This window comes from Chionomys nivalis, chromosome 24, assembly GCF_950005125.1.
Source record: "Chionomys nivalis chromosome 24, mChiNiv1.1, whole genome shotgun sequence".
Classification (NCBI taxonomy): Eukaryota; Metazoa; Chordata; class Mammalia; order Rodentia; family Cricetidae; genus Chionomys; species Chionomys nivalis.
In genome coordinates, this window is record NC_080109.1 from 50,690,791 (window position 1) to 50,713,531 (window position 22,741).

General features: G+C 35.9%; 1 pseudogene; it reads left to right on the forward strand.

Moving 5' to 3' along the window:
- Positions 1-16,976: 16,976 nt before the first annotated feature.
- On the forward strand, positions 16,977-17,547 carry LOC130865838 (60S ribosomal protein L9-like; annotated as a pseudogene).
- Positions 17,548-22,741: the final 5,194 nt, after the last annotated feature.

Here is a 22,741-nt window from a genome sequence, read left to right on the forward strand (position 1 = left end):
AGGAGGTTGAGCCTGACCTTAAATGTCTTTTGGCCATTTGAATTTCTTCTGTTGAGAATTCTCTGTTCAGTTCAGTAGCCCATTTTTTAATTGGGTTAATTAGCATTTTAAAGTCTAGTTTCTTGAGTTCTTTATATATTTTGGAGATCAGACCTTTGTCTGTTGCAGGGTTGGTGAAGATCTTCTCCCATTCATTAGGTTTCCTAGTTGTAATGACTGTGTCCTTTGTTTTACAGAAGCTTCTCAGTTTCAGGAGTTCCCATTTATTCATTGTTGCTCTAATTGTCTGTGCTACTGGGGTTATATATAGGAGGTGGTCTCCTTTGACCATGTATTGCAGGCTACTTCCCACTTTCTCTTATAACAGGTTCAGTGTGGTCAGACTAATATTGAGGTCTTTAATCCATTGGGACTTGAGTTTTGTGCATGGTGATAGATATGGATCTATTTTCATTCTTCTACAGGTTGACATCCAGTTATGCAAGCACCATTTGTTAAAGATTCTTTCTTTCTTCCATTGTATAATTTTATCTTCTTTGTAAAAAATTAGATGTTTATAGGTTTCTGGATTAATATCTGGGTTTTTAATTTGATTCCATTGGTCAATATCTCTGTTTTTATGCCGATACCAAGCTGTTTTCATTACTGTGGCTCTTTAATAGAGTTTGAAGTCAGAGATGGTAATGCCTCTGGAAGTACCTTTATTATATAGGATTGTTTTGGCTTTCCTGAGTTTTTTGTTTTTCCATATAATGTTGATTAATGTTTTCTCAAGGTCTGTGAAGAATTTTGTTAAGACTTTGATGGGGATTACTTTGAATCTACAGATTGCCTTTGGTAGAACAGTCATTTTTACTATGTTGTTCCTACCAATCCAAGAGCATGGGAGATCTTTCCATTTTATGGTATTCTCTTCAATTTATTTCTTCAAAGACTTTAAGTTCTTGTCAAATAGATCTTTCACTTCCTTGGTTAGTATTACCTCAAGATACTTTATGCTATTTATGCCTATCGTGAAAGGTGATGTTTCTCTGATTTCCCTGTCAGCTTTTTATCCTTTGTGTATAGGAGGGCTACTGATTTTTTTAGTTGATCTTGTATCCTACCACATCACTGAAGGTATTTATCAGCTGTTGGTGTTCTCTGGTAGAGATTCTGGGATCACTTATGTACACTATCATATCATCTGTCATTAATGAAAGTTTGACTTCTTCCTTTCCAATTTGTATCCCCTTGATCTCCTTATGCTGTCTTATTGCTATTGCTAGACCTTCAAGCACTATGTTGAAGAGATATATAGAGAGTGGACAGCCTTGTTTTGTCCCTGATTTTAGTGGAATGGCTTTGAGTTTCTCTCCATTTAATTTGATGTTAGCTATTGGCTTGCTGTATATTGCTTTTATTATATTTAGATATGATCCTTGTATCCCTAATATCTCCAAGACCTTTATCATAAAGGGGTGTTGAATTTTGTCAAATGCTTTTTCAGCATCTAATGAAATGATCATATGATCTTTTTCTTTCAGTTATTTATATGAAGAATTACATTGATAGATTTTCATATGTTAATCCAGCCCTGCATCTCTCTGATGCAACCTACTTGATAATAATGGATGATTTTTTTTGATGTGTTCTTGGATTCGGTTTGCCAGTTTTTTATTGAGAAATTTTGCAACGATGTTCATGAGTGAGATTGGTCTAAAATTCTCTATCTTGGTTGAGTGTGGTTTTGATATCAGGGTAACTGTAGCTTCATAAACAGTTTGGTAATGACTCTTCTATTTCTATTATGTAGAACAAGAGCAGTATTGAATCAGGAGATATATTGACAAAGAACCTGCTGCAATCAACCTTCCTTATATTAAGCAACAGATTGATTGATTACTTCAAAATAGTGATTCTTGGGCATCATTTTTGCTCTATATGAAGGCCAGAATAATCTTTTTTTCAGCTGATCCATTGCTGCAATCTACACAACTATATTCTTCTATTTTCCCTAACATTCTAGCAAAAGATCCCTTAAAGAATGCTATGTTAATTTTTAAAGATGATTCTTCCAATGAAAGAGCATCCTGTTGTTTAGTGGTAAAGTACATGCAGTGCAAACAGAACTAGCCTCAAGTCAAATAATTAAGCTGGGAGCTGTTACTATAGTGTTTCAGTTTTTTGCAGATGAGGTATTTAATCTATATAGTGACAGCCAGTATATCTTTAATGCTCTTCAAGTCTTAGAAATCATCCCATGTATTGGGACTAACAATAAGCAAGTTAAAATGCTATCTCAGTAAATTCAAAATGCCATACAACAAAGAAAGTTGTTGTGCTTTTTAGGGCATATTAGAACATATTCAGATTTTCATGATCCATTGGCTGAAGATGATGCTTTATCTCAGATTGAGCTTCCTCAGCAACCACATGCCTTGTATCATGTGACAATCTATACATATTCAGGATTCTTGATGGACACTGCACAAATTGGAAAAGGCCCTAAACATGTAATAACTCATTGCTTAAAATGTTTCTCATATATGGGAACCCCAAAAATCATAAAGATAGAAAATGGTTCCAGGTATGTTAGTAAAACATTCCACTAATTTTGTTCCCAATATAATATTGAGCAAAAGACAGGCATTCCCTATAATCCTCAAGGGCAAGTGATAATAGAGCATGCCCATGACTCCTTGAAAACACAACTGCAAAAGAAAAGAAAAACCAGAAGAATTATACCCTCAACTGCCACATAATGCCCTAAGTCATACACTTTTTACTCTAAGTTTCTTGAATAGGGATGCCCAAGAGCAATCTGCCTCAGACAGATTTTGGCATGATGGCACCAAAGTGACCTTCACTAAAGCAAGGTGGAGAGACCATAGTCCTGGATTATGGAAAGGACCCGACCCTGTATTAATTTTGGGTATAGAATATGTCTGTGTTTTTTTTTACAGGAGGATGGGAAGCACAATGGCTTCCAGAATGTCTAGTCTGATATGTACACCAGAAGGATGCTAACCTTGATGACATTGCAGCTGCTGATGACTCCATAGAGGAACCAGAAAGAGGCTCCTACTTCTGTGTTCCTGACTTCCTTAATTCCATCATGCTGTAGTCTGAGAAGGGAAAGAAGACTGTAATGACAACTGATGATTGCTACTTTTTTGGTGGTCCTAAAACTTCCAGAACTTGATGTGTCTTGTTTACTTTGGAGCCAGTCCAAGGACACTGACTAAATATTGGACAGATACTATATCTTGGGAAACAGAACTCATTTACCAATCTGCTATTGAAATAAAGGACCTGAGAACTGAGACCTAAATTTTCCCCTCTGGAAAAAAAAAGTCTCCTTTCAAAGAGTGACTGAAGGCCATTTTCAGAGATGATGAGGGTAGCCTACGGGTTTTTGCTGCTGCTAAGAGACTGGAACAGTTACTTAGAATCAACAATGCAGTTGGACTCTCACCCATCCGAGAAAAGTTTTTTTTATCTTTTGATGAGAATTGATTTAAGAAAATTATAATTTGACAAATTGCATGCTTTTGCTAATTTCTTCACAAAAATTTTGGTATTGACCGGCTAATATTTGTATTTGGTTTAGTTCACTATGAGTTGTGTTATTGATTAGAAAAAAAAACAAATAGAAATGTCTAAGAGAAGTTTGACCTTACCAATGAGTTCTTGGATTTGACATGTTTAATAAGACAAATTTAGATTTTGATGAAGCTGAAAACTGTTTAGAAACACCCTAGACCAATTCAGAAGGTCATTTCCATCCCTGACTATCTCCACTTCTTTAATTAAGAGATACTGCAGCCATAGAAGTACATGTAGCACAAAGCATTATCTGCTTGCCTATCATTATGAACTCTCTTGACAAAAATTGGTTTCAGAGAATCAGAATCCAGAGATAAACTCTCCTTTAACCTTTTGTTTACAGAGATTGGCAGTCTGAGATGGGTAAGATTTGTTCCCTTCTCAGGTGTCTAAGACAAGGACATGCATGATTAGAATGCTTGTACCGACAATGGGTAAGTCTGGAAAATGGGAAAATGTCAACGTAAGGGAGATGTGATCATCTGTTCTGTTGTAGAATCACAGAGAGAACGGATTTTATTAAATATTATATAAAGGGAGGATTTTACAGGGCCCATAGCTATGGGTTCATTCTATCTATACTAAAGGTCAGAAAGTTGGAACTTAATTCTGTTCCTTCAAGGTTATTGTAAAAAATTCAAATAACAGATCAGAGAATTCTGCTCTCTCAAGGTTTTTGTCAAGAGATGTGGCTAATATCTAGACCTGGTATTTCAGATATTAAGAAGAAGAAGATTAAGAAAAAAAAACTTAAGGGTTCAACAAAGCTCCTAATCCCTTAGAGAAATAGCTATGGATTCTACCTAGGGAGTGGTTTGTCTACAGAATATTTAGGTCTAGGGTGTGAACGTTACTTTTCTTGTTCTGGCAACAGAATGTTTAACTAAGAGTGCAGCCCACAATCTTTCAACTGTCTTGTTCATTCCTTGTATAATGTCAATGCAGTTTTTTCATCCTACTCCTGCCTTTTGGGGTCAGGGTATTTGAACAAATGGAAATTAAATGTGGATGACTTTCAGTATTCACTGGATGTCACTTCTGATATTATCTTATGTTTCTGTTTTTTTATTTCTCCTATATCTATATTTCTTTTGCCTAATAATTCTAATCCTCATGCTCCTACCCTTGAGCATATGCATTCACTGTGGCTAGGATCCCAATGGAAGTCACATACAAACTGTTGAAGAGATTATATACTTATTGGAGAGCTATTTTCTATTAAAACAATATCACCCTATTATGCAGTACATTTTAATATACAAAATTTTTAAATAATGGCTTTATGGCTAACTTTTATTTATAATAATTCTATGTCCTAAAATTTCTTTATAATTTTAGTTTACAATTGGATGGAGATTTCCATTTGATAATCATAATATATTTTCATCCCAATTTTAATCATTTTAAACAGACTATTCCTGAAAAAAAATGAATAGCTCTATCATTGACCCTAACAAAGTCTATTTGTAGTATCCAGAACAGAATCTACTGCTTCTTTCTGAGAGTAAATTGTGAACTGGATTCATAAGGACCAATTACACTAAACACATATGCTTGGCAGTTCTGGGGAGTTCATGTCTACACTGCAGAAGAATGAATGTCAATGCAGAATCTAGGGTTTCTGAACTGATTTACACCTTCAATACATATATGTTAGTCATACTATCCTCTAAGAATAAGACAAGTATTGTCCTGTCTAGCATAAACCAAAGATTTTTCACTGTGGATTTGGAGATTGATTTTTGACCATGACTTTTCTAGCATGTGATGGAAATTATTGGATATCTACTCAGCTACCTAATTGGTTTCCCAAGACAGACTTGGCATCCACAACAGCAGAGGCAAGTATAAAGTTTCCACAATGAGGAAATATTGAACAAAGCTATTTTCATAATAATTCTTCCAGTTGAACATTCTTTCTGATAGTGGGAACAAAAGCCTGATGTGGACTTTAAAACTGAGGGGCAACATCAGTAAATTTTGGCTCAGAAAACTTTCCTCCTCTAAGGCAAAACAAAATAACTAATATAAAAACTAAATGGGGTATTTGTAGTTTATTTCTGTGTTGCAATAGAAAGCAAAACAAAACAAAAAATTATCTTCCATTCAGGTCACTCTTATGAGGTTGCCCATGCTTTCCATGATGACCCAATGTTCTTTGAGTCTTTAACTGGCTCCATGCTCATAAGACTCATATATCTTACCATAAACCTAGAAAGGGAAACCAAGAGGATTTGGGGCCAGGAGAAATGACGTAGTACACAGATGGCCAGACATTGATGTAATCTGTGGAGCAAGGAGACCTATAGTGTAAGGAGGCAGCAATTAAATCAACTGAATCAAAGACACAGTTTTTAAAAAGAGAGATCGTGTGTATTGAACTAGAATAAAAGTTGAGTTTATGACTGATGGCTGAAAATAAAGACTTAACTGTATTTTTTTTTTGCCAATCTGCAATCCTATGGAGGGTCAGAAGAATAATAAGTTTTGCTGGGAGGAATGAGAATCATTTTGCAAGATCAGCCTTAATATTATTTTCCTTATATAATTAATGTATTGTGTTGCTATAAATGTTGTGTGTTCTGGCATAAAATAACAGCCATTTTCTAAAGAGGTAGAAAGATTAAAAGTTTTTATATATTTGTTGATAACTTAGATATAAAAAACCTACATGATGGGAAGCATCTGGATCTTCTTTTCATTTACATATAATTCATGGTGTTCTAAAAAATGAACCATTTCTTTCTTTAGAATGCATATACATTACTACTGAATTCTAATTGTTTTTCTCTAAACTTCTGAATGCCAAGATCAATTTATTTTGATATACCAGCTCCTTCTGATGGTTATCTACACAAAAATTCAGCTACTGTTTTCTCCCAACAAAATAATTATGGGATAATTGTATCACATCTATTGCTGCACTATTTAAGTGGATGAATGAATGTCAGCACCTATTGTAAGGACTGTTGGTCTTTCATTTTGAACAAATTACTTAAAAAGAAATGTGTGATAATTACACCTATGATTTTGCCTGTCCAGATTAATTAATCTCTTGGGAGAATAGAGGAACTGTTGGTACATTCAAGAACTTAGATGTTTAATATTAATTGATTGTTCTCTTACTTTAAACAACTTTGTTCACAAAATTTACTGAAGGAAAGAGATCTTTTATTACTTATACAAAATATATGCTCTGAATATGAGAGGGTAAACATCTGGTCATAAAACAATGATTCTGAAGACACTCATCAAGATCAAACTGAGGAAAATTATTTCATATGTCACCATCGTGTTATTTCAGCCCTTCCATTGCATGTATGTCATCACCAATAACCTTCACCAGATCCAGAAGATCATTAAGTCAAATATTAGGCCATATTTTATACTACATATACTAAAAATATATAGGCATATATAATACACACTACAAATACTTTAAAATTTTTAACTTTCAAGAAAGGACAGTATTTAAACAATGGCACTTGTTCATATTTTATTTCAACCTGATTTGTTTACCTCCCATTTCAAACTATTAGTAATGAAATGTTACTTATATACATATATTAACTACTTTTCTGTTGTAGTAATAATGTTCTCTGAGCAAAACTTAAGGAAGAAAGTGTTATTTTGGCTTGTAGTTCCAGGTGGATAAGGGTTTATCTTGGCAAGAGGGTACAGTAGCAATCAGTCAGAGTAGGAAGCTGACTAATCAAAAATCTTCATATATGTGCAGGAAGGAGGGAGCAAACTAAAAGTGAGGGAAAGCTGCAAGTGCTCAATACCCATCCCCTGTAGCTTGCTTCCTCTGTCAAAGCTCCACACCTAAAATGGTAGCACCAACTGGAGAGTAAGTGTTCAAATATATGAGCTTATACATGACATTTATACTTTAAATTCTAACATGTGTAATTAAAAAGTGTATTTCTGTATTACAAAAAACTTAAGAACTCTAGCAAATTAACAAGAATCAACCATGTTGAATATTAGTACCCTACCAAAAGGCTTTTGCAGGAATGATTATGTAAAATGTAACAGCTAATTTCAGTTCAGGCCTCAGGCACCAAAAGACATGATGTATCAATGGCAGCCCAATGAGCAGTGCCATGATTTCTAACAGTAGTTGTTAAAATGTGCTCTTGCATGCTACACAAAATGAGGGCAATAACAATACAAAGAGAAAAATGTTGGCCTTTCATAGAAGCTTTGGACTCTGGCAGGAAATGAACTTTGACCCCATGAAAGTTTAATGACAGTGTTTTGCTCTGTGAGATAAAATTGGGGATTAGCAGGTCAGTAGGTCAGACTAGTTCTGAGATGGTCAAAGACATTTGCCAAATAAAAGAGATTCTCTGGATAGTACCTTTCTTAGCAGGAATCTCTGGAGCATCTTCCTCTGTTATAAATGGAAGACAAAAACATTCCATCATAGGAGATTCAATTTCCTTGGCTAGTGAGCTCTTGTTCCCTCCTCAGGACTCAAAACTTTTTAGAATTTTCTCAAAATGTGTGTTCCTTTCTATAATAAAGCTTCTCTTTCCCCCAAATAAAGATAGTAAAACCACATATAAAGAAGTGTGGTGTCACAAGAGCATCAATGCAAAAAGCCAAGGTCATTAGCAACAGATTTTAGAGTTTGGATCAGTATTTTCAACCTTTTGAATCTCAAAGAACATGAGAAGCTTATGCTTGTGTAGATCACACAGTTCTTTTTTTTTTACCTTGTTATCCTGCAGTTTTCTCTCCCTTATACCTCTGTATCTATTTTTTTTCCATTCTTATATTTTCCCCGTTTCTCTTCCTTTACTCCATTTTTTTGCTCAACCTTCCCAAATTCTCAGTATAGAACAGGCATATGAGACATCTCACAGAAAAATCCTTGAATCATTTGTATGAATAAAACATGCATACAGGAAAACACAGCAGGGAACATAGACAAGGGACTAGATGTGTTCTGTCTCTTCCAAATAAACAAAAAAATAAATAAATAAACAGCTTCCTCAGATTAGAATGTAGATATAGTTAGATAATCATTTATTAACCTTTCTCCATATGGATGAAGGCATCAAAGTTGTCATTCTACAAAGTAGGTTTTCAACCATTGTTTCTATAATTTAAATCTCAAGTTCTTTTTGGAAATTGAAGTTCCATTAGGTAATCCCATATTAGTGTTAGCAAAGCACTACAAATGGCTATGAATAGTTAAGAAGATTATTAAAATGTTTCAGCATTTAAAATGTTACATTCGCCAGGCGGTGGTGGCGCACGCCTTTAATCCCAGCACTTGGGAGGCAGAGGCAGGTGGATCTCTGTGAGTTTGAGACCAGCCTGGTCAACAAGAGCTAGTTCCAGGACAGGCTCCAAAACCACAGAGAAACCCTATCTCGAAAAACCAAAAAAAAAAAAAAAAAGTTACACTAACCAAATATGAAGTAAACCCTGATATTCAAATTTTAATAATGCTTTACATAGCCACTTACTGCCTTCTCCTTAAAAGATATTGCTCTTGTGCTGGGCAGTGGTGGTGCATGCCTTTAACACCAGGCAAAGACAGGTGGATATCTGTGAGTTTGAGGCCAGCCTGCTCTATAAAGCTAGTTCCAGGATAGTCTACAAAGCTACAGAGAATCCCTGTCTCAAAAAAAGAAGAAAGAAAAAGAAAGAAAGAAAGAAAGAAAGAAAGAAAGAAAGAAAGAAAGAAAGAAAGAAAGAAAGAAGGAAGGAAGGAAGGAAGGAAGGAAGGAAGGAAGGAAGGAAGGAAGGAAGGAAAAAATCAAAGAAAAAAATACTTTTGATGTCACTGAACTGTAAACTGTCACTGTGTAACTCAAAATACCATTGATCATGCCCCACCCCCATGATGTTGTGATGCTAAATATTTAATGTCAGCTTGACAGGACCAGAAATCACTTAGGATGCAAACCTCTAGGCACACCTGCAAAAGATTAAGTTAATCTGCCTCTGGCCATGCCTGTGAGGGATTATCTTTATTAGGTTAACTAAGGTGATAAAATCCAGGCATAGCCTTTGATCCTCAACTATATAACAAGGAGGAAGAGAGCTGAGGATAGCCAGTGTTTGCTCTAGTCATTCAGTTTGCATACACAGTGTGGCCAAATACTTCAAGTCTCTGTTGCCTTGGCTCCATCATCCTGATAGACTGTAAATTCAGCTGTGAGTCAAAAGAAACCCTCCCTTCCTTAAACTGTTTTTATCAGGGCATTTTGCCACTGCTACAGAACAGTAACTAATACAGTAGTTTTAAAAGAATACTAAAAAAAAAAAATAAAACATGAAGAGACTCTCAAAAAAGCAGTCAACCAGAGGGAACAAGGAGGTTTTCTAGTGTTTCTGAAGATGTAAGAGCAGATCCTTTCCTCTTGGGAGATTTTTTTTTCCTATCTTAGATAGAACAAGGCCCCCATGTTGTGCCCATTAGAGGTGGGTATGTACCTGTCACAATTCGGCTATTTTATGGATTCTTTGGCCTGTGCCAGACAACTCTTTAGAAAGGAATGAGGAAACTTCAAATATCTGATTAAAACAAAGCTTGAATCATGGAATTTCTGAGGAATATGGAGGGTGAAGTTTCTGTTTCTTTGTAGTCATCTGTCCCAACTAAGCTTGGATAGCCATTCTAGGGTATTGGTAGCTGTGTCACCATTTTAGGGGCATTCTTTGTGACCTAACAGACATAAGTAAAGATCCCTAAAAGTTCAGATTCCTCTAGGAACGACTCAGGCTGCTCTGTGTGACAGGGGAGACCTAGTCTCTTGTTCTTGCCCCATAAAATTATAACAGAAATATTTGTTTCCCAATGAGAAAATGGAATTTATTAAATGTTAAATATTTAATTTCAGTAAGTTGCATGTAACAACTTCAAATATGATTTCTTGAAAAAACATCTGAATTAATTTCATAAAAACAATAACAAACTCATCTGGAAAACAAAATTATTAGTAAGAATCTAAATTGATGACATTTATTTAGTATTATACTATCTAGTCAATAAAGAAACAAGAACTATTTTTTTCTACTTCACTTTTCCTAGATAAATTTTGTGTTGTTTGATATTCACAATTCATTACAAAAAGGTTAACTTGGGAAACAGATAGAAATAACTTTATAAAAGCCAGATCTGAATCTTCCCTCTTTTTCCTTTTTCTTTTATTTAGTGACTCATTTCCAGCTTGCACAGGGTTCCCTGTCAGCTTGTTAACAAGTTCATAAAAGCATGATATCTGAGTCAAGTCTTGGCTTCCTTGACCAGTTGCATGACCATTAGCAATTTGAGATTTTGTTATTGTTGTTGTTTGTTTGTTTGCTTTCTAAGGTTTAGTTTCTTCAACTCATAAATTATGAACACTAAGTTACTTACTACATCCTAGTATACTAGCCTAACACAGAGTTAGTTCTGAATAAATAATATATTGATGGTTTGTTAGAGAATATCTCTAACTACAAGGCTCAGCATGGTGGTTCACACCTTAATCCCCGAACTCAGGAATCAGGCAGGCCCATCCCTGTGTGTTGTACGACATTAACGTCTAAGTAGTATGTTCTAGAACAACCAAGGCTAGATAGTGAGAACTTGCCTCAAAACAAGTAAGAATAAAAAGAAAAATATAAAGATCGAAGCAAGATTGAACTTTTATGGAATACCTTTCATTTATTTGGGCACCTATTTTATTCTTCTTACATTTCATGTGGTACATGCCAAGTTTCTTTTGTTCACTAGGCTGGTAGATACAGGATTTGGCACCAAGGGTAACAGGCGCATGTTATGCTTAGACTATGACATACCATTAAGAAAAAAATCACATCCATCTAATTAATTCACCATGACATTTGTATTACAGAGAATAAATTAAAATTATGTGATATCTTTGTTTAGAAATCCATAGAACATTGGCTGATATAGGTCCAAAGTTAAGTTTTAATTAAATTAATAATAATATTAATTTAATATGATAATTTTAATATGATAAATAATGATCTTAGAAGCCAAGAAACTGATTAAAAATCTAATCTTTATCCATCTCATTCAAAAATAATATCTATAAGAAGCTTTGTGTTATAATTTACTATCACCTCTATTCTTATTCTTTTTGTTTTAATTTCCCATCAATCATAGAATTGAACTAAAAAAAGAAAGAGTTTTATTTAGTTGTTTTCCCTTCTGGACTTCTGCTAATTCTTCTAGGTGCCTATTCACAATGTTTAGTTTATAACCAGAGGTAGATCATTTTTACAGCACTATTTGCTTGTTTCTCCAGACGAAAGTACTAAACTGGGCAAACCACGTCCTCTGCTAGCCTCCATCATCATATGCATAACACTAAGAGAAAACAGGCGGTTCCTTAGTCCTTGTATCCCTTGATATTCAAAGCCTCTAGTTTCTCTAGGGGGCTGTGGTAGTGAGGACATTTTATAGAATTCAGATTATATCTCATCTTAATTCTGATAGATGATAAACTTAACTGTATTTTTATTTTGTTATTTGAACTCAACATGAAATTCCTTCTATTTAAAAGCAATTCCACTGACAAACATGAATTCTCTAACCTATATTAAACAGTAATGGGAATCAATATTATGATAAATACTGTACATGAAAAGTTCAGAAAGAACCCAGAGTAATCTTGATGAAGTTCAGCCAAAAGTTTTAACCTTTACACTTTGAACAATAAGCCAGTGGTGCACTATAGTAACCCATCTTTGTCTCATCTCCAATATGTACTTCAAAGTGATTTGACCAGTTGTCAAAACTGGATGAAATCTGTTTCCTGGAGATAGGATCCCTTTCTGTATGGGTTCTGGATCCCATCCTTTTCCTTCTATTACCATGAGATTCCTAGAGAAATTCCAACTAGTTGCGGCTTATTGTTTCAATAAACATAGTCCAATAGTCAAAAGGGGCACAAGTGTCTCTTTAAAAATATTCCCATTCTTACCAAGATGATTATCACTGAGGTCTTCATACTTCTTCCTAGAACTGACAAAACCTTTCTCTCCTCTATCCTTCAGTCCTTTTTATTTCCACCGAGGTGAATATTCAATTTTCTATAATACATTCAATGTCTCTTGAATTAGTTGCTGTATTTGTAATTTTTGTCTTATATTCCCTTCTAATGTAAAAAAGCTCAAAGTCTTTCATTGTTATTGTAACCTGCTGCTCCCATTTCAGTCTTTTGTGTGTTGTTAATCAAAATATAATTGTATCAATTTCTCTCCACCCTTTCCCCCAGCCCAGGAAGATGATATATATATGTATTATATATACATATATATAATATATCATATTATATATACGTATATATAATATTATATATACATATATATATAATATTTTTTGTTTGAATGTATATGGTTTCAAGGCTGACCACTTTGCATTAGACAACCAATAACTGATATCCCTGGGAGAGGGTAATTCTCCTTCTTCCTGGAGTCATCAGTTGCCTGTAGTTCTTTATTTAGGGCTGAGAACCCAAGAGAATTTCCTTTTTCCAATATAACATGTCTGTAGATATTGCAATGTTCTGGTCTTATTTATACAGTCATTTCTAGCAGACACTGTTTCATAGTAAATGTCCTGACATGCTGGCTCTTACATCTTTCTAATCCCCTTGTCTTTATATTCTCTGAGCCATAGGTATAAGAGCTTTAATAAAAAAAATATTCACTGGGACTAGACTTTCCATGAGCTATTGATTTTTGCATTGTGTTCAGTTGTGGTTTTTCTATGATGGTCTCCATTTGCTTTAAAAAGAAGCTTCTTTGATAACAAGTGGAAGCTAGACTTATCTGTGAATGTAAGCATAAATTTTAAAATTTAGTAAGGATTTATACTGGTTTAGCAAAGTGGTAGACATAGTTATTTTCTAAGGTTCATAACCTTTCTAGCCCCAGGAAGCAGGCAGACTTTCTAATGCCAGCATGACTTTCTTCCAGTGAGTGGGTCTTAAGTCCATTTAGACAGCTGGTGCTTGGCATCTTCATGTGAGGGTCACTTATTGCACCTTTATATATGTCTTACTATGCTTGTGATTGTTGCAGTTCATCAATGTTATAGCTGATTAGAACTATTTAGTTGCTTCTCTTCCTTGGCAGCATTCATAGTACTTTCTTGAAGCATGAAAGTTAGACTGCAGGGAACAGGCTTTTGGGTCATAACTAGCTTAAATTATCCAAGTTCTATGTCCTAATTGTGTTATATCTTCATCATTAGAAGTCTACTCTCAGCACCTACGAGGCAACCAAGGGAAACATTGATAATCTCTAATGCTTAGGGAATCTTCCAGGAGAGGCGGTGGTGACGCACGCCTTTAATCCCAGCACTCTGGAGGCAGGGACAGGCAGATCTCTGTGAGTTCAAGGTTAGCCTGGTCTACAATAGCTAGTTCCAGGACAGGCTCTAAAACTACAGCGAAACCCTTTCTCGAAAAACCAAAAAATAAAAAAAGAAGGGATGTTTCCTGGGGTTCCTGTGCCTGATACAGGGGGTTTCTTAGTCTATAGTTCTTGTGGGAAGCATTGTCAAACCAAGTGCTTTCTTTCAAGATATATACACACTTATATGCTTATATGTATTGCCTATAATTTTAGGCAACTATAAAGTAATGTGATTCCTTCTTGCCTTATCAAACTACCATGGGGCGATAATGTCCTTTCTTCTCTTTCTGTACTGACCTCTATCCTACTTCTCCAATTGGAACCTCCTCCCTGTTTTGACCTTTCTCACTTCATATTATCCCTAGTGCTTGAACTGGCTTTTTGGAATCCATTATCATTGGAAGGATATCTTGCTCAGCTTAGATATAGGGGGGAGGGCCTTGGTCCTGCCTCAAAGTGATGTGCCTGACTTTGTTTACTCCCCATGGGAAGCCTCACCCTCTTTGAGGAGTGGAGGGGAAGTAAAGTGGAGGGAAAGTAGGAGAGCAGGGGAGGGGTGGGAGTGGGAACTAGGATTGGTATGTAAAATGAAATTAGATTGTTTTAAAATAAATAAACAAATAAATTTAAATAAAAATATGTCACTACTGTAGTTTATATGAAAAATGTCCACCACAGTTTCGCTATTTGAATATATTGTCCCCATTTGGTAATACGGTTTGGGAAGGTTTAGGAAGTGTAGCCTTGTTAGAGGAAGTACATCATTAGAAGTGTCTTGAGTTAAAAGACTCATGCCATTTCCAGTTTGCTTTCTCTGCTTTATGCTTGATATATGAACTCTCAGCTATCTTTCCTAGTTGCCATCCTGCCTGATGCCTCCTCCCTACCTGTCATCATAGACTCTAACCTTCTGGAACCAAAAGTCTATAAATGACCTTGGTCATGGTATTGTATCACAACCACAGAAAGGACAAAATAAAAAGGTAAAAATAAAACTTGAGAAAATAATGTGCTGGTATACATAAAATAAAAACATTTATTACAAATGAAAGAAGATTTGCATACTTAAAATTCATAAATATAGGGGATTGTTCTAATTTCAATTCAAAATATTTTTAATTTATTTTTCTGCTTTTTATTGTTGATAATAGTCAACAGATAAATTTTAGCCCATAATTTGAGTTTTACTACTAATGTAACTGACCTTCTGGATTTTCAATGCTAAGAGGCCAATGCCATTGAAGATATAGAGGCTAGCAAAATTGCCCATTTTGTCTCTTACCCTCACATCAGGTAGGAAATGGAGGACCAAAGTACAGAATACCTCTAAAAGTGCCGTTCAGCTTCAGTGAGTCATCTGTTCTCTTGATCTGAAAGGACATGAAGACCCCAGAGATTGGACTCTAACCAGTGTACATTCTGCAAAAGGGGGAATGGGTTTAACATTGAAATAAAACATCTTCAGGGTTCCCAAGGGAAACTGTAAAAAGTCAGTTAGACCTTAACTCATCCCAAAAGATGGCACAACTAGCATAAGAAAAGTAAAGGAACCATAAAGCTCCTCCTATTCCTTAAATGGATCCCTAAGCAGCCTGTAACTGAACTCAATAGTGAAAATGAAAATGATTAATTTGGGTCAAATATATAACACGCAGGAAAGTATATACAAAAATTAAAATGACTAGTAACCATTCAAAACAAAAAGTAAACAAGCCTTTTAAAATGACCAAACTGCCTTTTGGTTAGTTTGGATAAAAGTTTGTCTATTTTTTTGTTTTTCTCAAAGAATCAACTCTTTGTCTCATTGATTCTTTGTACTGTTTTCTTTTTTCTAGTTTATTCATTTCAGCTTTCAATTTGATTATTTCCTGCCATCTAGTCCTCCTGGGTGAGTTTGCTTCTTTTTGTTCTAGAGTTTTCAGGTGTTTTGTTAACTCAGTGTGGGATTTTTCCAGCTTCTTTATGTAGGCATTTAGTGCTATGAACTTTCCTCTTAATACTGCTTTCATTGTGTCCCATAAATTTGGGTATGTTGTTTGGTCATTTTTATTGAATTTTAGAAAAGTCTTTAATTTCTTCCTTGACCCATTAGTTGATTCATGTGAACACTGTTTAATTTCCATGTGTTTGTGGGATTTCTGAAATTGGTGTTGTTGTTGAATTCTAATTTTAAACCATAGTGATCCAATAAGATACATGGGGTTTTTCCATTTTTTTTGTTGAGGTTTGCTTTGTTACCTAGTATGTGGTCAGTTTTTGAGAAGGTTCCATGAGGTGCTGAAAAGGTACATTCTTTTATGTTTGAATAGAATGTTCTATAGATGTCTTTTAAGTCCATTTGAGGCATAACATCTATTAGTTCCCTTATTTTCTGTTAACTTTCTGTCCGACAGACCTGTCCAGTGGTGAGAGTGTGGTGCTGAAGTCTCCCATTATTAGTGTCTGGGGTTTAATGTGTGATTTAAGCTTTAGTAGTTTTTCTTTTATATATGAGGGTGCCCTTATATTTGGGACATAGATGTTCAGTAGTGAAATTTCCTCTTGACGGATTTTTTACTGTGACTAATATAAATTGTTCTTCTTTATCTTTTTTGAGTGATTTTAGTTTGAAGTCTATTTTGTTAGATATTAGGATAACTACAACAACTTGTTTTGGATGGATCTAGAAAACATCATATTGAGTGAGGTAACCAGACCCAGAGAGAAAAATATAACATATACTCCCACTCATAAGTGGTGTTTAGACACAAAGTAAAGAAAAAACAGTCTACAATTCACAATCCCAGAGAGTATAGACAACAAAAGGACCCTAAAAGAGACATACACAGATCTAATCTACATGGGAAGATCTCCTGAGTAAATTGGGAGCATCAGGATCATGGAAGAAGATAGAAGGGGAAGGAGGAAGAAGGGAGGGGAGTGTAGAAAAATATATAGGTCAATAAAAACATTAAAAAAAACCCACCAAACTCCTCTTTGCCCCATCTACTACGAGAATGAAGACAATTTTCAGCAATCAGACGGTCGACATTCCAGAAAATGTGGACGTCACTCTGAAGGGGCACACAGTCATTGTGAAAGGCCCCAAAGGAACCCTCCGGAGGAACTTCAATCACATCAAGGTAGAGCTGAGCCTTTTTGGGAAGAAGAAGAGGCTCCTGTTTGACAAATGGTGGGGCAACAGGAAGGAACAGGCCACTGTCAGAACCATTTGCAACCACAATCAAAACATGATCAAGGGTGTTATGCTGGGCTTCCGCTACAAGATGAGGTCCGTGTATGCTCACTTACCCATCAATGTCATTATTCAGGAGAATGTATCTTTGGTTGAAATCCAAAATTTCTTGGGTGAAAAATATATCCGCAGAGTTCAGATGAGGACAGGTGTTGCTTGAAGGAAATGATATAGAACTTGTTTCAAACTCAGCGGCTCTGATACAGCAGGACACAACAGTTAAGAATAAGGATATCAGGAAGTTTTTAGATGGTATTTATGTGTGTGAAAAGGGAACAGTGCAGCAGGCTGATAGTAGACCTAAGTTACCAGCTCCAGAAACAAGATCCTGAATTTTAATATGATTTGGAGTGTCTTTTGGGGACAATAAAAGACTTGTATTGAAAACAAAACAAAACAAACAAACAAAAAACTCACCAAACTGATTCAAACCTCATAGGTCTTCCCATAAATCTGGAGTATGAGTTGCTAGCATGGCAGGTAGGACGATAAAACAAAGATCAGTTTTAGTCTAAGCTTGTGTTGATTTAACTCATTATTTTTCTTTTAACTTTTCTACTGGTAGTCCTTGGTTATACCTTCCCACTATTTTCCTTTTAGTTTATTATACTACTGGATTCTTTTTTATTTTTTGCCACATTTTCAATGTGTAACTGTGAATAGTTTTTTAACAGTCCAAGTGATCACACTTCCAAGAATAAGCAGTACAAAATAGGCTTTACTAACTCCTGTCATTTCTGGGGTCATTGATTGACATAATCATGTAAATGTATATTTAATTTGCAAAATTTGTATCTTCTAAGATTTTTGACAATTTCACACCAATTCCTTATGATACAGGGATTCTAAGTTGGGAAACCTGATAAATAAACTGAGGACAGAGCTGTGTGGTAAGCACAAAACTAGACAGTGAGTATGCCCATCATCAGCATGAAAATAGTTATTCAAGATTGGTTAATGGGTCTGTGGGGATGACCTGGTCAGATTGGTTCATGGGCAGTGGAGATGACTTGGACAGTAAAGAAAGGAGCTTACCATAACAATTCATCTCCAAAACCCAGCAAATGTGGGGTGATAGAACCAACTCTACACAGTTTTCCTCTGTCATTCACATGTTTGCTATATCCCTTTCTGCACACTAACAAGAAGAAGAAGAAGAAGAAGAAGAAGAAGAAGAAGAAGAAGAAGAAGAAGAAGAAGAAGAAGAAGAAGAAGAAGAATATTTCTTTAAAAAGTTTTGATCAAGGATCTGTGGCAGAATAAAGAAGTCAGTTGACTATAAAGACTGACACCCTCATCCGCTTGGACTACATGTAACAAATAGAGCAATCGTATGAAAAGTCCCTGATACACAAGCAGGAGAAGCTGTGCTATATAAATGACAAGCTCATGGTTTAGTGCGTACTTTAAGGATGTTATTTTCTGAGCTCATTAGCCCACTTTAATTCTTAGGAGCATTTCTGTTTCTCTTTCTTCATAAACTACCTCTTTTTCGGTAAATTATCTTTATTTCTTTTAGTTTACTATATGTCCCTTGTACAATTCTTTGTTCTAGAATACAAGAACCTGGAAACTTTAGTGGTGGCCTCTGAACTCAGATTCATTTCTCTAATACTAGCAATGGCTGTAAAATATCAATGAAATGCCTATTTATAGATTAACGATGATGCCCAAGGCATTTTGAATGCAACTCCTATGATCTAAATATCCATTTTTAGAGACAGATAACAAAGTAAAAACCTTAGTTGACATAAGCCATCAAGAGCTAATATTTATGTGGATAGCCTTCCATAAAATATGGGATGTCTCCTCCCATGTTCCTGATCATTCATGTCACAGGACTTTCACTGTAAGAATAGGATTTTTTCCCCAACACCAACCAAAAGCAGGAAATGTTGAAATGACAAAGCCTCTAAGGATCTGGAACCCTACTTGCAAGTTGATATGGTTTCCAGCCTAATACTGTCACCTTTATGATAGAACAGTTGCTAAAGACCAGAGAAACCTTAACTGGTCACAAAGCCAGGTTCTCAGTATGTAAACCAAACAAACAGGAAAAATAGGCACCCACAGACCTATAACAAATGGGTACCCCCAAACAAGAGTCATAGTACAAACTAACTCTCACAGATGTTTTTCTCTTGGTAGTTCATTTGAATTTGGAAAAGAATGACTGAAGAGATATCTTTGCTTTCCTCTAACAACTGGGCACTACAGACAAATATCTAGAATATCTGACTTTAATATAATTTCTGTTCTTATGCTGGCTACTGTCAGTATTCCAGGATTCCATCTACAGAATCTCGAGAAAGTAGAAGCCCACCCATGACCTTCCAGACTATAGAAGAAAGATAATGTACATAGTACTTAGGATATACTGGAAGAGACAACATAAACTATAGGGTAACAAAGATTAGAGATGTTTACTAAGTTGTGTCTTTCATATGTGCAAAGGACATACCCAGGGAAGAACACATAGAGTTCAGCTGGTTTGTTTGTTTGTTGGTTTATTTGTTTATGATCCTAGAGATAGAGCCCAGAACCTAGTGCTTCCTAAGTAAGTTGCTCTGTCACTGAGTTTTATCCCCAAGTCCAACTCTCAGTTTTAGCTGGCTCATGTGCTTGTGTGTATGTGTGTTTGTGTGTGTGTGTGTGCATGTGTATAGGATCTTTACCAAACAACAGTAATTTTTTTAAAAAAAAATATAAGATAGTTCTAGGAGCAAGAAGTATAGTGACAGGATAACAGAATTTACAATAGGGATTCTTCTAATGACAAACCAGCAAGAACCAAAGCAGTGCTCAGTGGTGAAACTCTACGCTCTTTGGTAGAATGGGCAAATATAAAATACAAAATAAAAATTTTTAAATGTAGATTTTTAATATAAATTTGTTTCTTTTTCAGGTAGACATTCTTCTGTATCTGCTTTCTTAAATTGCCCTGAGTTCAACACTTTATTTTAAAGTCACATTTTTTTTTGATGTCAAAATTCAAGGTTTATTTATTTATTTTTTTAAATATTTATTTATTTTTGTGTTGAAAAAATTTCCAACTCCTCCCTGCCTCCCATTTCCCTCCCCTTCCTTCCACTCCTCTCCCCCTCTCCCCACTCCTCCCCCCCCTCAAAGTCACATATTCTTGTCCCGGACACAATGATCATCGATAATCTCTTTCCTCTATACATCACCTTCCCCTCTACAATCACATTTCAACTAAAGTACTCTCTCTTTCTAAGAAACAGACACATTCACTTCATACTTTAAAGATACTCACTTTTAAATCACTTAAAACACATGTTCTCAACAATTCTGGGGACTCTAGAAAGTACCTCAGTTGGTAAAATGCTTGCTTCATACACATGAAGCCCTAAATTTGATTCCTAACACCATATAAAGTGGACATAGTGACACAGTTCTGTAAACCTGGCACTATTGAGATGAAGGAAAGAAGATCAGACATTCAAGGCTTTCTTGGCTATATAGCAAGTTGAGCGCCAACTGGGCTGCATGACATCCTGCCTTAAAAAGGAAGAGACAGAGAGACAGAGACAGAGTGGGGAAGAAAAGAAGTGAGAAGAGAAGAGAGGAAAGGATGGGAGGGGAGTGGAGTATAGAAGAAAAAGAGAGAAGGGGGCAAGAAAATAAAAAGATTTCTTTAACTTCGAAGTTAGCAAAATTACATTGATTCAGGAATTCTATTTTTTAAGAATATTAATATTAAATGTAAAATAAAAAACGAAAGAGGAGTGTTTACTGCCTACACAGATGTTTTTTTTCTTGTTATGTTTTACTAATAGTATTAGGCAGACAACAGTACAAAATGTGCTAAGGCCCATGGGCAAATATAAAGATTAGCAAAACAAACAAATATTTAATTGGATCCTAGAGAGAGAAGAGCTATTTATTGAATCCCTCATATTTACTACACTCTGGGGATACAGAATCATAACCAAAACAGGAAGGAAACAAAAATAAGTACACATTTGTTAATTTCCTGGCCCCACTTGTCATCCCTGAAAAATGGGGAAAATTGAGCCCTGGGGAACTGAGGAATAGTAACAAAGCCTTGGCCTGAATAACTGTGCTCATGGCTTCCATCCCAGCTGTGTTGTTCAGGGAACTCCCTTATCCTTAGACACTGTCCACACTTGCAGATGTTCAGAGGAGACAAATACAAAGGGACATTGAAGAAATTAGTTCCCTCCATTGATTAAAAGTGAGTAATGTCTGCACTCTTTGGAGGCCTAAAACAAACAAACAAAGCACTGCTGTTGCTTTCCAGCGCCAGGTCAGTCTGCCTCCTTGGGCTCCGTGTAGGACGTCCGTGGTCGCGGATGAAGTTTTGTCGCGCTTCATGTCACTGACCATCACTCTTTCAAGGCTACTAGCCTCCTTGTGCTTCAAGATTCTACTTCAGTAGGCATCTGCTTCATGTTGGCATTCAAGCTGCTATTGTCTCTGAGACTGTGTTGTCATTTAGTGTTTTAACTGCTTCCTAGGAACGATGACATAACCACTCAAAAAGCCATGGGCGATGTCTATGAACACTGCACATACATGTCTTTCTTTTCTCTTTCTTTCTTTCTTTCTTTCTTTCTTTCTTTCTTTCTTTCTTTCTTTCTTTCTTTACTTTTAACTGAAAAGGAAACCTTTTATTTCATTATAGAATATTCATTCTTGGAATATTTCTCAGGTTTAGCAACTGGTGAACACTCTATGGTTAGGTCATCTTAATCTGGAAATCTGTGTACAAGAAGAAAACCCTTGATAACATGCAAGCTAAGCTTAAATAATCATTGTCAGAACCAGGCTTGATGGCACATGCTTATAGACCTGGGAGGTGGAAGCAAGAGAATCAGGAGTTCAATGTCAGCCTCCTACATAGTGAGTTAGAGGCCAGCCTGGGATAATGAGACCCTGACTCAAAAACAACAACAAACAAAATCATTATTGAGTACTTCTTAGCACCAGTTTCCTCCTTCTCAGATAGGCAAACTGGGGTTCCTAACCAGTGAGTGGATGGGGAAAGTAATTAGTTTCTTTTAGATGTGAGTATTCATAGAACAGAGCATGAGCTTGCAGCTCCTTCCCTGACCCCTACTCTTGGCAATTCCCAGATGCCCGGGTCTCGGGGAGAACAGAAGAAGGGCGAGAGAGCCAACTCTTAACTGACACCAGTGATGATGGATGATTATTAAAATCTCAGTGTTTCAGGATACAGGCACAGGATGCTCATCTCCCCACTGATACCCTGAGGACTTCTGCCTGAGAGTTTTAGAGACCTAATCTGAAGCTAAAACTAGGATTTGTAGCCTTGACACTGAAAATAATTTCAGGACCATCCTGTTTATGAAACAGAATTGGAAAGGCTTCAATAAGACTAGGAGGAGAGGAAGCTCTGCTTTCTTCTTCGGTATAGTATTGTGTCTATTTGCTTTTAAGACAGGACCCCGTGTAGTGCAGGTTGGTAGCAAATTTACTAAGTAGCTAGTGGTAACCTTGAACTTCTGTTCCTCTCATCTGTAC